The 20,408-nt window shown below is 58.8% G+C and overlaps 1 long non-coding RNA gene across 1 annotated transcript; it reads left to right on the top strand.

Annotated features, from left to right (window-relative positions):
- Positions 1–11,986: 11,986 nt before the first annotated feature.
- Positions 11,987–19,894, top strand: LOC132347849 (uncharacterized). The gene is made up of 2 exons (XR_009497305.1): positions 11,987–13,828; positions 17,500–19,894. It is a non-coding gene; the product is annotated as an uncharacterized LOC132347849 (long non-coding RNA).
- The last annotated feature ends 514 nt before the right edge of the window (positions 19,895–20,408 follow it).

Below are 20,408 nucleotides of genomic sequence, written 5' to 3'. Positions count from 1 at the left end.
GGTGAGGTCACGGCCTCGGTGCCCACCGGCTGGTGCTCCGCTCTGCGCTCGGGAAAGTTGCCCGGCCCCTCCAGGCCCCAGTCCTCTCACCCACAAAGTGGGCAGTTCCAGGGGCCGTGGCTGCGTAGGAGCCAAAACTTAGAGGCATGAAGCTACTACAACATCGATTTCGCTCATGAGTCTGCAGCCTGCGCAGGGCTTGCGGGGAACAGCTGGTCTCTCCTCTCCTCGGCAGGAGCTGGGGCGGCTGGAACGTTGGGGCTGAGCTCCCCTGAGGTCTGCCAGTGCAGGGGACACAGGTTCGAGCCCTGGTCCGGGAAGATCCCACATGCCGCAGAGCAACTAAGCCCGTGAGCCACAACTGCTGAGCCTGTGCTCTAGAGCCTGCGAGCCGCAACTACTGAGCCCACGTACCACAACTACTGAGCCCGCGCGCCTAGAGCCCGTGCTCCGCAACAAGGGAAGCCACCGCAATGAGAAGTCCGTGCACCGCAACGAAGAGTAGCCCCCGCTCGCCGCAACTAGAGAAACCCTGTGCGCAGCAACGAAGACCCGACGCAGCCAAAAATAAATAAATAAATAAATTTATATATATTAAAAAAATAGTCCCCGGGACCCCAGTCCCAGACACGACCATGGCTGCCAGCTTGGTGCATATCTGCCCTCTCCCCAGCACCCCTTTAATGAAAAATCCCAGCATCACATCACAGGTCTCGTGTGCCCCGGCCACCCCTCTGCCTCGGAAACATGACGACACAGTGTGTGCACGTGGCATTCTCGACTGGCCGCCCCGCATGTCCCCTGAGTTGTGATGTATTGAATTGTCATCGAATGTCTGTCATTGAAGTATTGATTCCCCCTTTCTTTCTTGACCTGTGAGGAATTTGTTTGAATTTCTTTGAATTTCCGAGAGGCTGTTACTAATTTCTAGTATTACTGGGCACAACAGATTCCTGGGAAGTGGATTAAATATTAAACGTGTGACCAGGTGTTCTCCCGGGAGAACGTGACAGTGTCTGTGCTGTGACACCTTCTGTATCCCTCCCTCTGCATCCTCGCCACCCCAGAAGCTGCAGAGGCTGCCGCTGAACCAATCTCAGTTGCGGGGCAGAGGGGAGGGATGGTCCCGAGTGGCAGGGCTTCTCCTTGGTGCCCACCCCCATGTGGTGGAGGCAGACAGGTGAGCGTTTGCCCGGAAATCTGAATCTCTTACCAGAAGAAGGGGCCCCTGCCCCCCGCTCCCCACCCTGTGGACCGCTCCCTGCCTGGCCTCCCTCTTGGGCGAAGCACTTCAGCGCTGCTCCCCTCCCCGCATAATGCCAGCTGGGATCTGGAAGCCCATCGCAAGCTGTGTGATCCGGGGCCTCCAGGCGAGCCTCCCCAAGCAGGGTGCGGCCCTGACAGTCTCTGGGACGATGTGTGCATTTCCCCGCAGGCCTCCTATGCCTCCCCTTACTGTTCCTGTGAAACAAACCGCCCCCAAACTCGGTGGCAAGAAACAGCATTTTACTATGTTCCCAAGTCCTCTGGGTCAGGAATTCAGAGACAGGGCCCCCCTGGGATGGCTCACTTTGCTCCACAGTGTCTGGGGGCCCAGCGGGACGGTGGGAGCCTGGCAGTGATTCGATGGCACGGCCGGGTCTTTTGGAGGCAGCTGGACTCCCAGGGCTGGTTCTGTGGCTCTGGGGGCCTCGGGCCTGTGGATTCCACGGAGCGGCCAGGGCTCTGAGGGCAGGTGGACGCTGCGTGGCCTTTAATGACCCTGCTTCAGAAGTCACCCAGGGCCACCGGCTGTGCTCCCAGACTCGAGGGAGGGGACACGGACCTCAGCTCTGAACTGCAAGGCTGTCAAACCGCGGAGCCTCCGCTGGCCCCGGGCTGGGGGGAGGGAAGGTCCTTCCTCTTACAGGCATGGGGAGGAGGGCTGTGCATGGAGGGAAACGCTGACCCGCCTCTGCCACTGTGGGCAAGTGACCTGGCCTGGCTGGGCCTCAGGGTCCCCACCTGTAAAGTGGGAACAAGAACAGCACACGTCCCATGGGGGATGACGAGGGGTACATGAAGAACTGGGGGAATTAGTGTCCTGGGGCCGCGTAACAAACACCACAAACTTCAAGGCTTAAAACAACAGGAATTGGGACTTCCCTGGTGGTCCAGTGGTTAAGAATCCACCTTCCAAGGCAGGGGACGTGGGTTCAGTCCCTGGTGAGGGAGGTAAGTTGCCACAGGACAACTAAGCCCGCACGCCGCAGCTACTGAGCCCATGCACTCTAGAGCACAACAACTAGAGAGAGAAGCCTGCACGCCACAACAAGAGATCCCGCACGCCGCAACAAGAGAGCCCGCACGCCGCAACAAGAGATCCCGCATGCCACATCAGAGATCCTGCACGCCGCAACTAAGACCCGACACAGCCAAATTAATAAATAAATAAATATTAAACAAAATAAAACAACAGGAATTTATTCTTTCACGGTTCTAGGGGCCAAATGTCCAAGATCAAGGTGTCACGGGACCACGCCCACCCCACCCCCAGGTTCTAGGGGAGGGCCCTCCTGCCTCTTCCAGCTCTGGTGATGGCCGATGGTCCTTGGCTGTGGCCGCGTCCCCCCAGTCTCTTGGAGAGGAGGGTCCATCTTCACATGGCTTCTCCCTGTGTGTCTGTGTCTCTCTTTATAAGGGCACCTTATATGGGATTCACGGCCCACCCTACTCCAATGTAACCTCATCTTAACTACTTACACCTGCAAAGGCCTTATTTCCAAACAAAGTCGCCTTCTGATGTCCAAGTGGACGTGAATTTTTGGGAGACTCTGTTTAACCCACTGCAGTGCAAACCCTGACCCAGCTGGCATTTACTAGATGGTAACCAGCGTCCAGCTCAAGGGATCAGTGCTGTGGCGAGGTGACCCAGAGATGGTCACGCTGGGTGAGCAGAGGCTGGGCCTGGCCTCTCTCCACCCTGCTTCCTGGCTGGGGCAGCCTCTCCTCGCCTGGACTGGTCAGCTTTAGCCCCTTAAGAAATCTGGCTGAAGGCCAGTTCCACTGACTTCCCAGGCTTTGGACATCAAAAAAGTGTCCTCAGGCTGTGGCTTGATTAGAATTCCATCTGGCTCTCGGGCACCTCTGCAGAGGTGACGAGTGAGCTCGGGGCCCCGCAGGTGAGGGAGGCGTGGGGCTGGGGTTTGAGTTCCCCAGGGGACCGCAGCTCTGGCGGCGGGAGCTGGGCAGCCTGCCTGGAAGGTGCCCTGACTTCACCAGGAGGCCGTGACGGGCTGCTGGGCCTGCAGCTGTTCTGCTCTGGGCTCGCTGGTCGATAGAAGAACAAGGCAGAGCTTTAATTTCGGGCTGGAAGTGAAGTCGGCCACGATTTAGGATTGCCGGGGGCAGCAGCCACCAGGGTCACGGTCGGCACGGGCGGGGGGCAGCAATGCCAAGCATCTCCGCAGGTGTGCCCTGGTGGGCACCAAAATGCGCTGCCGTCTATCTTCCAAATTGTCCTCCTGGCCTGTGGTTGGTGTCATCGGGGTACAGGGTCGCCTACTCACACGCAGATTCTCCCTGAGGGGAAGATACAAGACTCCCTCATCCACCATTAACAGGGGCTGGGGCCATTCTGCAGATCTCGCTGTGAGTTGAACTGTGTCCCCAGAGAGCTGTGTCCACCTCTTAAGCCTGGAACCTCACAGGGCAAATGGAACCTCACAGGGCAGAGGGGGTTAAGTTAAGGATGTTGAGATGGGGGCCTGCCCTGGATGGTCCAGGGGCCCTGTGTCATCACAGGGGGGATGACTTCTAGGAGGAGGATGAGGCGGGACAGAGTCAGAATACAGAGGCAAAGAGACATTAGCAGAGGCTGGAGGGAGGCACTTTGAGGATGGAGGAAGGGGCCGCAAGCCCAGGGTCATGGGCGCCTCCAGAAGCTGGAAAAGGAAGGGGGCAGGGGGCCAGCGGCCCAACTTGCACGTCACCCGAGGGGCCCGTGGGGCTTCTGGCCGTGAGACCATAACGGGCCTTTTCACGCACAGGCTGTGGCACCTGCCATCGGGAGGGAGGAGGGCAGGCCCTCCCCCCGGTCCCCTACATCCCAACCTCACTGTTCACCGTGTCCCCCACTTCTGTGCCTTTGCTTGACGGATGTTCCTCGCGGGACAGAGAAGCTGTTTTTGCAGTAAATGATTCTCTGGCAGCAGCAGCCTTGGCCTGGGGTCCCCGGGCAGGAAGGGCCTCCACAAAGCTGTCCACTGCACTGCCCCTCCCCCGACAGAGCGGCCATCCCTGGTCTCTCTCTCTCTCTCCACGGCCCCTAGACGTCTGTCACCATGCGCCTGGGGCCTCTGGCTTCAGTGGCTCGTGGTCTGAGTCCCACTTTGGGGGGGTGACAGCTTGGCTCCTTTGTCCCAAGGCCTGTGGCTTTTCAGCTGCCGACGGACGGTCCCCACCGCTGACCTCCTTCCTGGACTTAGGCAGCCTCTGGCCTGCCGCTCAGCACTGCACTGCGGGCCCCCTTTCTGAACTGGCCGGGACCCTTTGACGGCAAGTGACGGCCACCTCGGGCCAGCTCACATCCACAGGAGGCCGAGGCCAAGTCGCTGGGAAGAGAGTATCAGAGCTTCCTGGTTGCTGTGGGAAATTAAAGGCTTGAAGTAAACACAAACCTACTATCTTATAGTCTGTAGGTCAGAAATCCCACACTAGTCTTGCTGGGTGAAATGAAGTGTGGGACGGCTGGTCCCCCTGGGGCTCCAGGGAGAATCGCTCCCAGCCTTTTCCAGCCTCTGGAGGCGCCTGTGTTCCTGGGCTCCCAGCTCCTTCCTCATCTCAAAGCTCACAACTCCAGCCTCTGCTTGCTTCCTCAGGCCCACCTCCCTCTTATCAGGGTCCTTGGGATGACCCTGGGCCCACGGATCCGTCTCCAAGGACAATCTCCGCATCGCAAGACCCTTAACTTAATCTCATCTGCAAAGTGCCTTTTGCCCCGTGAGGCGACATGTGCACAGGCTTCTGGGTTTAGGACACGGCAGGTGGGCTGGGCGGGGGGCGGGCACGGCTCCCCTTCTCTCAGCTTTTCTCCCCGCCCCCCATGGACCCAGGCATTGTCCACACGGAAGTCCAGGGCACTCCGAAATCCCCGCACTGGGCACCAAGGCCCAGCTCAGGTGGGCTCTGCGGGCCCCTCTGCTGTCACTGGGGCCTGGGCGTTGGGTCTGGCGCGGCGGATGAGCAGTGGCCAGCCGCTGCAAGCGTCGTCACCGTGGCCCGATGGAGGCGGCTGACAGGACTGTCGGGTGAGGCCGGTGTGGCTGGGGGCTGAGCCGGGGGTGGGCAGGCCAGCTGACCCCATGCCATCCGGGTTCAGCTGCGGAAGAGAACGAAAACCGCGGTCAGAGAGCCGAGAGAAGTAATCAAGAGATAAGGGTGTCGGGTCACAGGGACGGGTCTCACTTCCAGGTCTGCAGAGTTCTGGGCCTGCCAGGGTGGCCATGGTGATCGGGGTAGAGGGGGCCACCCCCCGGGGGGCTCTGCCTGCTCCTGGGAACCAGGGGAGGGGCTCCTGAGAGGGTGCCTGAGTGTACGAGCTTCTGGATGATTCTAGCCCCCAGACATGGAGTCAGCTTCCCAGCAGAGGCCACCGGTCCTGCGTCAGAGCCCTGCTGTGTCCTGTCAGGTCCTGACCCACAGAACTGATGGTGTAAGGAAGCAATTGTTCTGCACCTTTGACTGGGGATGTTTTGTTACACAGCCGTCGGTCCATGGCTGGCTGAGCGAGCCAGCCCCTTGCGGTTCAACATCTATGGCCATCGCCTGTGCTGACCCCAGCTCCCACGAGGTCACTGCCATCTTAGAGTCTACATTCCAGCGTTTCCTGGGTGAGGGGCCAGCCCGCAGGTGGCCCCAGTGATCCCTGCCCGAGCAGCCTTGGACCGGGGTGGAGCCGCGTCACCGTCACCAAAAGCACCTGGCAGAGGAGACGGTGTGTCGCTTCCAAGATTCGGCGTGAAAGACCACGGCTTCGGTCTGCGGTGTCCTATTTCTCCATCACTCACCCCTGGGTGATGCCAGGCCGCCAGGAAGCTCGCCAGCCCTGGGGAGAGCTGCGTGGGAGGGTCTGGAAGAAAAAGGTAGGAGGCCAGGTGGTCTGTGGGGCCAGGACCAGAAGCGGGGTCCTCCAGGCAGGCCCCGCACCACTGCCTGATTCCGGAGCTGGCTATTTTCATGGGATTAGCAACTGCACTCCGAGGAATAATTACTGTGTCATGAAACATTTCCCCCGCCTCCACAGTCGAGCTGGGCTTTGTTTAAAATGCAATAACGGCACGGCCGTCTTCCCGGCCAGCGGTGGCTGGAAAGCGGAAGGTAGGGGCTGGCAGGGCTCCTTCACTACCTCCGCGGCCGCTGCCCTGCTTCTCCAGCGCCGGGCGGACGGCGGACGCGGCCCACCCGCGAGGGCCCAGGGCGGGGCAGGGGCACGGCTCGTCGGGTCTTGGTCTCCGAAGTGGCTCCTGGGAAATCCCTTCCCCCAGTTTCCTCACCATCGGGCAATGGCCTTGTTAGTAATTTTTCAGGGAAGACCAGGAAATCATCTCTGAATTTGCTGATTATTCCGTCTGGGCCTCAGGGCCGACCCTCGTTACCTGTCCTGCTGTAACGTGGCGGCTCCAGGGGCGTCTGCTCAGGGGTTCCGGCTCCACTGCTGTTTGGCTCACAGCTCTTCTCTCCTGCTCCTGTGATCTCTCCGTCTCACTCTGTGTCTGTTTCCCTCTGCATGTTCTCCCCTTCCGGGCCCCCTTCCCTGGCCCTTCCTCCCTCTGACAGCCCACTTCGCTGCACCCACCCAGCCCGGGGCCTCCTAAATGACGCTGTGCTGACAGATGCACCTCTTGGCAAGTGGGAGCACTTAGATGCCTTTACGTTTCCTTTTCCCGAAAACGCACTTGACTCGCGCAGGGTTACTGACGTGCTCGGGCCCCTCGGGAGACAGCAGGGGGCTCGGGTGGGCAGAAGGGGGCTTCTGCTGCTTGGGCTGAGGTGGGCAGGGGCTGTAGGAAGACCCCAGAGCTCCAGAGCTGTCACCACCGTCACACCTCACCTTCCCCCACACACCTGAGATCTCTCCTGAGTTTAAATGCCAGCAACTTACCCACAACTTACTCACGGTGCTGTGCAGAACCGACCACAGAGGCTAGTCTCTGAGTTTGTCCGGCGCCCGGAGGGATGGGGACAGCGCGGGGCCATCCCCAGAAGACGCCGCCCTGAGGCCTCAGAGTGTCGCAGCCTCACTCACAGAGCCAGAAGTCATTGCCGAGGCTGCTCGCACAGGCAGCAAGGCCTCTGGAGTTGGATGATGTTCCATCTCTGATGGATAAATGACCAGGGGCCGGCTGCACCCATCCCATCAAGGATGGACCCTTGAGCCCCGGACTGCAGGGCCCATCAGAGGACTGCACAGCCCATCTCTGCCCCACAGGGCTCAGCAGACCATCTGGGGTGGGAGATGTGGGAGGACTGGGGTGTCCCTGTCCCGCCCCCGAGGCTCCGTACTACCTACCATGAGCAAAGGGAGCCTCTTCAGTGCATGGGGCTCAGGTGGGACACAGGGCAGAGCAGAGACAGTGCATGGGGGGAAACCTGATCATTCATTCATGCTTCTGGATCCAGCTGTGCCTGAAGCCGGACCCACCCCTCCTTCCAAGAAATCATGTGAAAATGCTTTGGTTCTGCAGCTTAGGGGTCCCCAAGACCACACTGAGGTTCAACAATTCGATAGAAGGGCTCGACATTGCTCGGTGAAGCCAGTATACTCATGATTCACTCAAAATTTATTGCAGTGAAAGGCACAGACTAAAAATGGCAACAGGAAAAGCCGTGCATGGGGCCAGGTCCAGGAGAAAGTCACGAGCTCCATCCATCCCCTCCTGGGGGTAATGTAGACTGAGCTCTCCCAGCAGCGACACGTGACAGCGTGTGGAGTGTGTGTGGCCAACCAGGGGGCTCACCCGAGCCTGGGGGTCCAGGATTTTTACTGGAGCTTGGCCACTTAAATGTGGCACGTGGCTGACCTACCTCCAGCCCCCAGAGGTCAAGCTGATACCACATGGCCCAAGACCCCTTAGTAAGCAGAGACATCGATCAGGCAGGACTCAGGGTCTGGAGGTCACCTCCTAGGAGCCGGTCAAGGGCCAGCTCTCACCCTGGGCACAGTTAGTCTCTTACTGTACAGGATCTTCTTGAGACAGTGGGGCAAAGGGGCACGCCCAGGCGCCCTCAGCAGTCTTGGGCACACCACTGAATTTATCCAGCCCCTAGGTCGAGCCAAGCCTTAAGCCAGAACCCTGTGTTTTTTCTAGTTTCTGAGCCGACATCTCCCTTTATCATTTGAATCAGTGCGAAGAGGTTTTCTATCTCGAATAATTTGTCCCTAGAGCCCAAAGTCGTGCGACTTCTGAGTGAGTGTGGTCTAAACCTGTCCACAAGTTCTCTTCACACTTCCCACACAGAGTGGATGACCGCTGCGGGTCCCAGCATGGGGGTCCCGCAGACAGGAGCCCCATAGGCAGTGGAGGCCTGACCGCACCCAGCCCTGTGAGCGGCTCTTGAGAAGGCGAGGTCGGGCTGGGCTCCGGGGAGGGGCGGTCGCCGTGGGCAGGATACAGGGGGGGCCGACCCGTCCTCGGGGCTGGTCTGGTTGCGATGGGGCTGGTGAGTAGTGGACCACGGTCCTCACCGTCTGTCCCAGCCCTCAGAGCCGTGCCGCACGGGCCGGGCGTCCCTGGTGTGGACTTGTGGTCGGCCTGGACGGGGGGAGGGTGAGGAGGTGGGGGGGGTGCGCTGAACCTCGGCTTCCCGATCGTCGTGCGATGGCTCCGCCCCGCGTAAACCGGGGCAGAAACAGCTGCTGCGCACAGGCTCTGTGGCAGCCCCCAGGCCGCGGGCACTCTGGGAGCCGGAGTCTCAGGGCAGGACCCGCCGGCCGAAGGAAAGCCGTGCAGGGCTGGGCGGGGACCCTCGGGCCTGACCACGTGGAGCCTGGAGCAGAGCTTGCGTCAGCAGGAGGTGGGCAGCTGGTGACACGATCACAGACCTGCTTCCCGTGGCTGATGGGGCGGGAGCTCGGACCTCTGCTGTGCCCGCCCAGAGGTCCTTCCCCTCCTCCTTCCAGCCAGGATCGGAGGGTGCCCCGTCCCCACGCGGACGACAACGCCCGCTCCTCAACTCTGGCCACGGTCTGGCCCACAGGAGGCTCGTAAGCCTGTCAGCTGGAGACTATCCGCCTGGCGTTTCGGCCTGACCTGTCTGATCCATCTTCAGAGTCCTCCCTGGCCGGGACGTCGTGTTCCCACTGATTTAGCCGCTGAGCTGAAAAACAAAATTGAATACTTTCTCATAAAACATGCCTGGCGTCCTGGGCAGGCAGGGCTGTCAGAGGGGCTGGTCAGGAGGCTTTGTCTTTGAAGGAGGCCCGTTCAGCTGGGTGGCTTTGGGGGTCACCTTCTGGGGAGAAGGGACACAGGGTGCGGGCAGGGCGGGCGTGATTCTCCAGGAAGGTGTTCCGCATGGTGAGAACTGGCTCCTGGTGGTCTGGCCCTAGGCCTGCATCCGGGCGTGGGCTGCGGGCTTGAGGGCTGCTCTGGGGCTGAGAACGGAGGCTGCTGGCAGACAAGTAGCAAGTGGGATGAATGCCCTCTGGGCCTGCCCTTGGGGACCTCTCCCCTTATATTCATTCATTCATTCATTCATTTACTCAATTTTTGTTCATTCAACGCTCTTATTGGCACCCCTGTGTGCCTGAGGCGCTGTAGGAGGAACACAGCAGGACAAGGCCCCTGCCCTCCCAGAGCTTGTGTTTGATCGAGGGAGCGGATGGCAAGTGAAATAGAATGTTTAAAATGTGTAGTAGGCGGTGAAGGGAGAGAGCGCTGGGGCAGTGACAGGAGGCCAGGAGGGAGCCCTGGGGCCGGGTGGGGGCAGGAGCGGAGAGGGGTCTCGGTACAGGGACCACTCGCGCTCGAGGCCAGAGTGGCTGGAGGCGAGGCTGAGGGCTGGAGCCCCGAACACGGGGCGGGGCAGGGCGACCACCGGAAGCACAGGGCATCTCCCTCAGTTTGGGGGGTGCAGGGAGCAGAGGGTCTTGGGGAGGGTCCCCAGAGCAGCGGCTCCGGGGGGTTCCCAGGCTGCGGTGCCGGGATCAGCTTTCCCTGAGCAAGTAGCCAAGTCGGGTGACTCTGCCGGGTCCCTGCGTGCTCTCAGCTCACAGCCTGGGAAACAGGCTTCATCTGGGGGGGCCCAGCACAGGCAGAGGGTGGGAGCCTCTGCTCCCAGGCTGAGCCCCGCTCCCCGGGTCAGTGGAGGCTTGCCTCTCGGGTTCTTCTCACCGTCTGCGACTCAGCAGCCTCGGGTGCGAAGCCTGCAGCCAGCCAGGAGCGGGACGAGCGGCCCAGGTCAGGGGACACCGGGCAGGCGAGAAGAAGGGGGCAGTTTCTCCCGACGCGTTTCCCCAGCCGGGGCCGAGGGTAGGTGCGTCCAGGTTTGGGGAGCTTGCTGAGCACACACAGGCTCCCGGCCTGGTCCCCGCCCTGCAGGTGGCCCTGGCTGGCCTGCCTTCCCAGCCCTGGCCCTCCAGGACCTCAGCGCCTCCAGCCTCTGGGCTGAGCTGCCGGGGCACTGGGCTCTGCAGGGCGGGCACCCTGGCTTCTCCCCGTCACGGGCATCAGAGCATCTGTTTGCCCCTCCACAGCCGCCCTTCACGCCTGCTCTACGCCCAGGAGCCCCCGAGGGGCTGTACCTGGGGCTCGGTGTGGGTGGGGGGAGAGTGAGGGGCGCCTCTCCCCAGCTCCCTCCCTGCACAGAGGCCTGAGCCGTCCCTCAGCCCAGGCTGCAGGTCCTGCCCCGCGTCTTCACCAACTCCGGGTCTGCGTTCCTGAACCTGCCCCCTGCCCCCTGCCCCCAGGCCCTCCTGACCCCTACCAGCCGAGGGAGGTGAGGGGCCCCGGTCCCAGGAGAACCTGGTGTCCCTTAGCAGGGCTTAGAGGCCCTGGCAGAGACAGGGACCCCCTCTCTGCCCCCCTCCCCGCTCCCTGCGGCCCTGAAGTCACCGCCTGCCCTGCCCATGCGGCCTGGACCGGGGAGATGTGGTGCCCCTCACAGACCCAGCTCTGGGTTAAAGCCCCCAGCCTGGGGTGCTTTGTCACAGCTGCCCCAGAAAACTCTTAGAGGCGCTGCAGTGGCCCAGGTGGAAGATGGCGGAGCAGACAGCGATGGGAGAGGGGGACCTGGGTCTGGGTCCCAGCTCTGGGCCTGGATCCAGGCTGGCATCCACGAAGCCGCAGGGAAGGGCCAAGTTCCGGGACGGGTCTCCGTCCCTCTCCCATCAAGGGCCTGGCCGGGGCTCGCCTGGGCACACTGGTGATTAACGAGCTTTCATGCCTGAACTTTCCCCTCGCCCACAAGTCTGGGTTATTAATGGACCCTGACAGCCCCGTCAAAAGTCCCAGGACAAGAGAGAGATCTTAGTTCCCTGTCAGGAACTGAACCTGGGTAGCCTGGATGAAAACCAGGAATCCTAGCCGCTAGACCACCAGGGGCTCGAGGCTAGAAGCACGGTGGCCCTGGCTCTTTTCCCCGTTTGAAAGCAAGAATGTTTCAAGGAGGAAAAACTGTAAAAACAGGTACAAAGTTCATTATTAGAGACACGGGGCAACGTATGGGAGAGCACACAGAGAAACAGTTTGTTTATTAAGACAGAAGCAAGACCCAGCGAGAAGGGGTGTTGTTTATTAAGACAGAAGCAAGACGCAGCGAGAAGGGGTGTGGGCGTCCTCTCTAATGAGGAGGACCCCGGTAAAGAGGTGATTTAAAGCCTTTATGTAGGGCAGTTCTTCCGGGTCTCTGTTCACCTCTGGCCAATCATCGGGCTTCTTTCTCCACGCCTGCACGGCCCTAGGACCCTCCCTAACACGCGTGCGCAGCTTCTTTCCAACATGGATCCCCCTGCAGAGGCTTGTGGGTGGTGCCCCCTCCCTTTCTGACCCCGAAGAAGCCTTCCTGCGCATGTGCAGACAGGGCAGCTTCCCGGACCCCGGGAGGGGTCGTCTCATCGCTGTATCCCAGCAGAGCTCAGCTTCTGCCACCAGCTTTGTCCTTGGAGCGTCTGGGTGAGAACAAGCTTAGTGCTCCTCCACTGGGCGAACCCCAGCTGTCCAGCGCGGGGGCCCGTCCATCTCCTGCGTCACCCTGAGGCTCTAGGGGAGGAGCCTCCCTGCCTCCCCTGCCGCCCCAGCCTCTGGTGCTGCCGGCGCCCGTGGTGTCCTGGGCCGGTAGCCGGCCTCTCCATCCTCGGCCAGCGCAAGGGCGGATGTGCTGCTTCACGAGTGTGAAGGTGGGGCAGGATGCTGGGCCACAGGGACACACTTTCAGACGTCTGGGCTTTGCGGCACTGGGTAAATTCTTACGCGTCCAAGAAGGGATGAGGTTATGTGCTGGTTGTTGTTTGAGGGACCGAGAGCTGGGGGCCTGCTGAGCGTTCAGAACAACGGGATGGATGAGTGAAATGTGGTGGGCACAGTGGCGGGGACCAGATACGCAGACAGCAACGTGGAAAGATGGTGAAAGGCAGGGTTTGATGAGAAAACGGAGAGGAAATAGACTGAGATGTGGAAACACAATACCCCTGGTGGGACTGGAAAACACACACAAAACAATCCTACACATTTTGCAAGGATACGTGTCTATTTAAAGATAAATATCAGACATGCTGGAGAGGGGGCACCTGGGGAGGGGGGGTGCAGAAGAGTGAAATGAACAGAAGTTGCCCAGACCGTGATGACGTGTCTCAGAATGAACATCTGATGAACTCACCTTTACGCTCGTTGTAATGAGGTCCCAGTAACAAGAGAAGTGTCTTCCGGGGCTCGAGGCCACACCTGAGCTTCTCAGGGAGCGGGGGCTGCTTCCCACCCCCGGTTCTCAAAGTGGGGTCCCTGGAGCCGCGTCTGCAGCACCTGGGAACTTGTTAGAAACGCCAATTATTAGTATGAGTATTTTAAAGCACTTTTTATTGTGACAAGAACTCTTAATGTGAGATCTACACTCTTCACACGTGTCTTTAGTGCTGAGAAGTCTGGTCAAGCACCCTGCCCATTTTTCTATTTAACTTTTGTTGATTTGTAGATGTTCTTTATATACATTTTGGTTGTGGTTCTTCATTATATGTATTAAAATATCTCTTGCCCTAAAAACAAAGAAAAGAAATGCAAATTCTGGCCTCACGTGGCTTGGAAGCTCCAAGGGTGGGGTGGCCTGGCTCTCACACAGGCCCCCAGGGCGAGCGGCACTGGTTTGGAGGTGCCAGCGAGCTTGGGGCCCTCCCGCCGCGGGCTGGCAGGGGGCGCTGTCTCGGTCGGCGCCTGAAGTCGCGGTAGAGAGTTTGTTAAGAGGCATCGCTTTGCCTACCGGTTGGCGTGGGGCAGACATAGACCTGCTCTTACTGCAAGGGGCACGAGGTTGCCTAAAGCCCTTACGCTTCGCTTTGTGGGGTGGACCCGAAGTTAAATAAGAGGACATCCTGAGGGGGCTGGGGACGGGAAGACTGGAAACGTCCGGCTGGAGATGGGGGGCGGCCAGCTGGGCGGTAAGGACGGGGTCAGGGCCCCACTAGCCAGACCCGAGGCTTTTAGGTCTGCCTTTGAGCAGCAAGGTGGGGTCTCGGGTCTGGAGGATCCTGCCGCCCATTTCCCCTTGCAGGGGCGGCGGCTCTCCCAGAGGATGTCGTCACTCATTCCCGCAGGCCTGAGCTTCCCCGGGACGAGGTGGGCCCTGCACGGAGTCGCAGGTGGGCACCAGCCAGGGACCCAGGATGGGTTGCCTGGACCCCTGCCCAGCAGGCGGTCTCGGTGATGCACAGCTGCCGATGGGCCCAAAGGTGGCTTTTCAGGTCCCTTCAGCCCAGCAGAGACCCCTGGGCCCTCACCCAACTCATCCCTGATTTAAGAAATAATCATTTCGGGACTCCTCTGGGGGTCCAGTGGTTAAGACTCCGCGCGCCCAATGCAGGGGAACAGGGTTCGATCCCTGGTCAGGGAACGAGATCCCACATGCGTGCCGCAGCTAAGAGATCCTGCACGTGGCAACGCAGATCCTGCATGCCGCAGCTAAGACGCAGCGCAGCCAAAATAGATAAATAAATATTTTTAAAACACAAAGAAATAAGCATTTCTTGACACAGAATATTATCTTATTATTGAATAACTATAGAAATTATAATTATAACTAATTATAACTCAATTCTTTTAAATGAATAACAGTTATTAATTATATTACTATATAATCATTAATTATAACTATATAATTAATAGATACTAATTATTAGTTATAAATTGTATAGTTTTAGTTGTAATCACTATGTAATTAATAATAAATCATTATTTAAATAATTTCTATTATACTAACAATTAAATAAAATTATTAATATAATTACTATAGATATTAATTATAACCACAATTACAATTATGGGAAGTGGTAGAATATTATTTTCTTATTATAGATAGAGCAGAAAAGCAAATCTAAGACATGACTCTCTCCTTAAACTCACTCTGGACTCCTCGTGGGTCCCATTTGCAGCCTGTGCCTCTCGCGGGGGCTGCCTGACGCCGGCTCTGGGCCTCCCCGTCCACAGCGAGCCTGACGGTGGGATCCAGGCAGGGGCGGGATGGCGACCGGCGAGTCTGTACCACTCAGAGCCGAGGAGCCACGTCCTGCCGGCCCAGCTGGTGCAGAGGGCTCTCAAAGGGCCCCCGTCCCCCACCTTCAGGAGGCCCCTCCGCGGGCCTGGGGGTCCTGGCTTTGCCTGATGACCCGGGCGTGCCACCCAGGCTGAGAACAGACGCCTGTCCCCAGCAGATGTCCCCGGAGCTGTGAGGTTTATCCCCTCAGCACTTCTCATTTGTTTCTCCACAAAATTAACTTCTCGGTCCGCAGGAGCTCTCTCTCACCATCTGGGAGGCCTCCTCCGGGCAGAGTGTGTGTCAGACGAGGCGATCTCTGCAGCTTCTGCGTCGCCCCGCTTCCCTCCTCGGACCCGCCAGCTCAGCAGCGAGCGGCCCAGGGTTGTCAGGGCCTTGAGCAGCCCTCTTGTCTCAGGGGCAGGGGCTGGGGGGCTCCGAGGAGAACACCACCATGTGTCTGGGCCTTCCCGCCCTCTGCCCCCTCTGCCCGCTTTCAGCAGGGAATCGGGCGTCCACGCGCTGATCAGGACGTGTCGCTTGTTGCCCTGGGAGTGTGGGCTCTGAGGGAGCTCAGCTGGGCCACTGAGATGGCTAGTTTCAGGTGTCCGCTCAGCCGGGCCACAGGGACGCCCAGAGAGCTGGTAACATGCTGTTTCTGGGAGGGCCTGTGAGGGTGTTCCCTTGAATCAGTGCATAAAGAGACCCACCTTCTCCAGTGGCGGGGGGCATCATCCAATCCACTGAAGGACTGAATAGAGCCAAAAGTGAGAACAAGGGCTAATTTGCTTTTTCTGTGTGAGCTGGGACAGCCATGTTCTCCTGCCCCCCCACAGTGGCTCCGCTGACTTCAGTTCAGCCTTGGGACTTGGGCTGAACGACACCTGCTTTCCTAGGTCTCCAGCTTGCAGGTCCTGGGACTCCTCAGCTTCCATAACCATGTGTGCCAATCCCTCATAAGTCTCTTCTATCTGTCTGCTTATCCATCTATCTGTCATCTATTTATCTATCTATCCATCATCTATCTACTTACCATCTATCTATGTATCCACCCATTTATCATCTATCTATCATCTACCCATCCACCTATCCATCTATCGTATTGGTTCGACTTCTCTGGAGAACCCTGACTCTTATAACCGCTTGTTGGCAGTGTGACTTCAGGCAATTTACCGAGCCCCCCTCTACTGCACTTTCCCTGTCTGCAAAATGGGAGTTAATATGGCATCTCCCTCACAGGCTCTTTGTGAAGATTAAAGAACTAAGGTATGAAAGTGCTGTGCACAGCGAGAGCTCACAGGTGCCCCCTGTGACCATTGCCATCGCTATCTGCTCTCCGTCCCCACATGTGCAGGTTTCCATCCTCCATGGAGGCATCTAAGAGACGTGACTCCATCTTCCTTGAACCTACATCCTATTTCCAGCTTTCATCTAGTCAGAGGTTGTCCAGGTGGGGACCCTGGACCCATAGTATCGGCATCCACTGAGAACCTGCCAGAAGTGCAAATTCTCAGGGCCGCCCAGATCTGCCGAGTCAGAAGCTCTGGGAGTGACCCCACGTCTGCTCTCAGGAGCCCGCCAGGGGGTTTGGGGCTTGATCGAGCATGAGGCCTCATCGGAGTACACCTTCAGCTCCGGGTGTCAGGACTGGAGAACTCCAGGTGACAGATGACATCGCTGGCCCCTCCCGGGAAGACTGTCCCTTCCACGACACTGACCAGGAGCCTGGCCAGCAGAAAATGGTCAGAAGGTAGAGCAGGACACCATGGGGCCAGGTGCCAAGGGGAGCCCGCATCTGTACAAGCCGTCCCCTGCCTCCCTGATTCTTTTAGCGTCTGTAGGGTTGGTAGTGGTGTCTTGGTTGCATTCCTGATTCTGGTGATTTGTCTTCCACCTTTTCTTTCTGTCATTCTCACTAGAGATTTGTCCGCCTTACTGGTCTCTTCGCGGAACCAGCACTCTGATGGTCTGTACTGTTTTCCTTTTCTCAGGGTCACTGATTTCTGCTGTTTATTCTCTCCTCTGCCTGCTTGCTCTGGGCTCATTTTGATCTTCTTTCCCAGCTTCTTGGGCTGGAAGCTTGGATGACGGATCTGATACGTTTCTCTTTCCTGTGAGCGTTGGGGGCTGCACGTCCCAAATGCCCCCCACATTTGATGTTTTGTTTCCGTCTCCATCCGGGGGATCCTAGCCCCCGCTGGCCTCTGTGCCGAGGGCCCTGGCAGGAGCAGGAGGGCTTGGTACTGCAGGTGGGGGCAGAGGTGCTGGCTCCTGACGTGGCCTCCGCTGAGCCTGCGGTCGGGCCTTGGCCAGCGTGCGTGGGTGTGAGGCCCAGACCTTCCACGGCATTTGGGTGGAGGAGAGCAGTCAGGGTTTGGGAGTTTTCTGTCCTGCTAGCTGCCCCTTTCCTGGCCCTTTGGCAAGGAGTAGGCTTTGTCTGCTGGGCGCGTTGTGGTTTCTGAGTTGCTGGCGTCTGAGGCTCCCAGTCAGCGTGGGATGACGCGGCAAGAAGAACCCCACTCCTGTCCCCGCGCAGGACCCCGTGAGGCCTTCCCAGAATAGACCCTGCCCGTTTCCTCCGCCTGCCCTCGGTCTGTAGAAAAGACTTTAGTCAAATAACAAATTTAATCAGAGAAGTGAGAAGATGCAGAAAGAAAGGAAAACAGTCAAGTGAGACAAAATAATAATACTTTTGGCCATTAAACAAAGTCAGGGACCTTTCGTTCCTCCTCAAGGGCTGTAGATACTATTCTGAGCCGTGTCCTTTGAGCTGTTTTGCAGATACTGAGACCCCCACCAGGTGTCAGAAGTTAACTGTATGCTGCCCACAAGCACGGAGACCCCAGACCGGCTGGAACCTGAAGGTCGATGGTGCCGACTCCCGATTACCTCACCACCAACCAATCAGAAGAAGGCCCGTGGGCTGATCACACCCTCCTCTTTGAACCGTTGCTATAAAGCTCCTCCCTACCCCCTCCAGGTCGGGACACACAGTCTTGAGGGCAGGAGCCCGCTGTGGCCCCCTTTGCCTGGCAAAGCAATCAAGCTATTTCTTTTCTCCGTCACCCAGAACTCTGTCTCCGCATTTCTATTTGGCACTGGTGCACAGAGGCCGAGTTTCAGCAGCACTCCTCACCTGTCACTCCTCAGGCCCGAGGCCCCAGGCCAGCCTGCCTTTCTCTCTGCACCCGCCAGGGTCTCTCTCTGGAATGTTCTGAGTTTCTGGCTGTACTTGTGGGAGGAGGGGAGGACGAGGGGCAGCCGGACTGCCGTGCGGTCCTGATGGTGGGCACAGGGTCTTCCCTCCTGCAGCCCCACAGCCCTGCCCAGAAACAGGAGCGAGCCCGCCACAAGGATGTCCCTGTTTCTGCAGGCACGCTGGGAGCAGATCCCACTGCTGTGGCTTCCGGACCCTGCGCTGGACACCCCGTGAAGGCGGGGTCTCAGGTGAGAAAGGACAAAACCTGGAGCCCACTCAACTGTAACCTTCAGGAGGAAAACAACACTGGTTTTGATATTCATCACTTGGAAGCTCGGGGCCAGGCGAAGCTGCGCTGAGATGAGTGATGCCTGCGGGGTGAGAACACTATCAGCCACCAGTTAGTCGCTGGAGGAAGATCACCCCGGCCACCTGCATTAGCCCAGATAAGCCATTTGATTTAATTTTAAAATGTCTATCGGGTGCTTAAAAGAGCAAGAAGGAATAACAAACAAGGCATCTCCTCTTATTTATCCCTGAGCGGTTACCCCTGCGACTTATCAAGGCTGTCAGTTGAATTAACTTCGGCCTGGGCAGCAGTTCTTATCAAGAAGAGGGAGTAGCACGGGTGGGCCGGACCCTGCAGGTCCCTCTCCGTTCACGCGGCTGTGGCTCTTCTGGGGCCCAGCGGCTTGGGGGGCTCATGCTCCATCGGCCCTATCTCCAGCACGCAGCCCTCGGCCGCCCTCTCCTCTTCCCTCCTCAGACCCCGAGCCCCTGGGGCTGGTCCCTCCTCCTGCTTCCCGGAGCCCAATGCACGTGAGGGCGTCCGAGCTTGACTGCGCTCCCCGGGTCCGGGCGCCCGAGGAACGGAACGTGGCCGCTCTAAACACCTCTGTGCGCTGGAGACCCCTCCTCGGAGTGGGGGACACGCATCTCAGCCAGTTCGAGGGGCTCCTCATCCCCCTCCCCTGGGCCCGAGTTCCCATGGCCGCACAGGGCGTGACAGGAGCCAGAAGAGGGCCAGCCCGGTCGCGGGAGGTGACAGTGCCAGCATGTGGCAGCCGTTCTCAGGGCCTGTGACCGTGAGGGGGAGACACCACATCTTCGTCCTCAGTAACTTCTAAATGGAAAGCAGTGTTTCCTTCAGTTATAGACATACTCGGTTCTCATCACCTGCAGGAGTCCCGCGCTGTGAAGTCACATGAACGCGGAATTAGTGGTTACCAAACCTGCTCCAGGGAAAATGCGGGGTTAGGTAGGGTCCTGGGAGCCTCTGGGCACGATATTTTGTCAACCGATCGATAGACAACTTTATTCGATGTGTTTCTGTTTAAAGACACCTCATTTAATCTACATTGTTGACTCATAACGTGGACCTCGGGCCCACAGCGCTGTGATCACGCTGGAACCAAGCCCGTCTCACACGCACCTTCTCCGTGTCACGGCACAGCTTTCTTGTCCTTAGGACACTGGATGGCACTTCAGCTCCGAACTTGGGGCCATTTTAAACAGCAAAACCACCAACAAAACACAACAGTGCGAAAAGCCCTAAACAGATGCAAAGGGCACCTGCTCCCGGCCCCAGAGCTGACTCGAGACAGCGTCACCTGGCTCCGCCCCCGCCGGGAACACGCACGTCGGGCCAGCCACGTCTCTCCTGCTCTGCCACGCTCTGAGCACCCACGAAAGCACCCAACTCTTGATGTTGGGGTCACAGGGAGATTTAACAAGCAGGTGAATCACAGATACAGAATCTGCGAATGACACGGGCGGCTGCGCGGCGGCAAACCTCGGCTTTGTTAGGAGCCTGTGGGTGGCGATGTGTCAGCGGAAATCTCAGAGTTTCAATCCGCAACATTGCCGCTGCTGCAGAAATCTCCCGCCTCATCACGGCTGTGACACTGAGGAGCTCTCGCGCCCGCGGCTGCATCTTCGTAGCTGAAGCTCAAATAAATCAGGCGATTCTGTCTGTCACACTCGTGTTTGTTTTTAATACTTTGACAGCTGGCTGGATTCCAGTAGAACTGGTTTCCTCTATAATCTCGTGTCTTTTGTCAGTCCGGGTGGACCTCATCCTTGTGCAGTCTCCACGTGGACATCCTCGGCCACCAGGAGATCTGACCTCTGCCCTGCAGCCCCTGAAGGCGGTGGACGCGTGCTGGTCCAGCCGCCCCGAGATGCCGGCAGGGAGTGGGGAGCGTCCGGGATACAGAGACGCCAGCTGAGCGCCCAGGCTGCGGGTCCCCGCTCTGTCCTTTAGGTGCCGTGGGTGGCGAGCACGGTACCTCACGCATCTCTGAGATGGGAGTTATCGCTAAAGGAGTGAATCTGTGTCCTGGGCAGCCTGGCGGGCGGGGTCCCGGTGGGGGCCACCTGGGATGTGCCTCTGGACGCCCCCGGCTCCCCTGGGAGTGACGGTGGTTGGCAGGCAGCGCTGTGGTGCCGTTTTAGGCTCCCCTCCAGGCCTCGGGGCTGGCAGGGTTCTCGT

Source organism: Balaenoptera ricei, chromosome 14, assembly GCF_028023285.1.
Source record: "Balaenoptera ricei isolate mBalRic1 chromosome 14, mBalRic1.hap2, whole genome shotgun sequence".
NCBI classification, from domain to species: Eukaryota; Metazoa; Chordata; class Mammalia; order Artiodactyla; family Balaenopteridae; genus Balaenoptera; species Balaenoptera ricei.
This window is presented reverse-complemented; position numbering and strand designations above follow the sequence as displayed.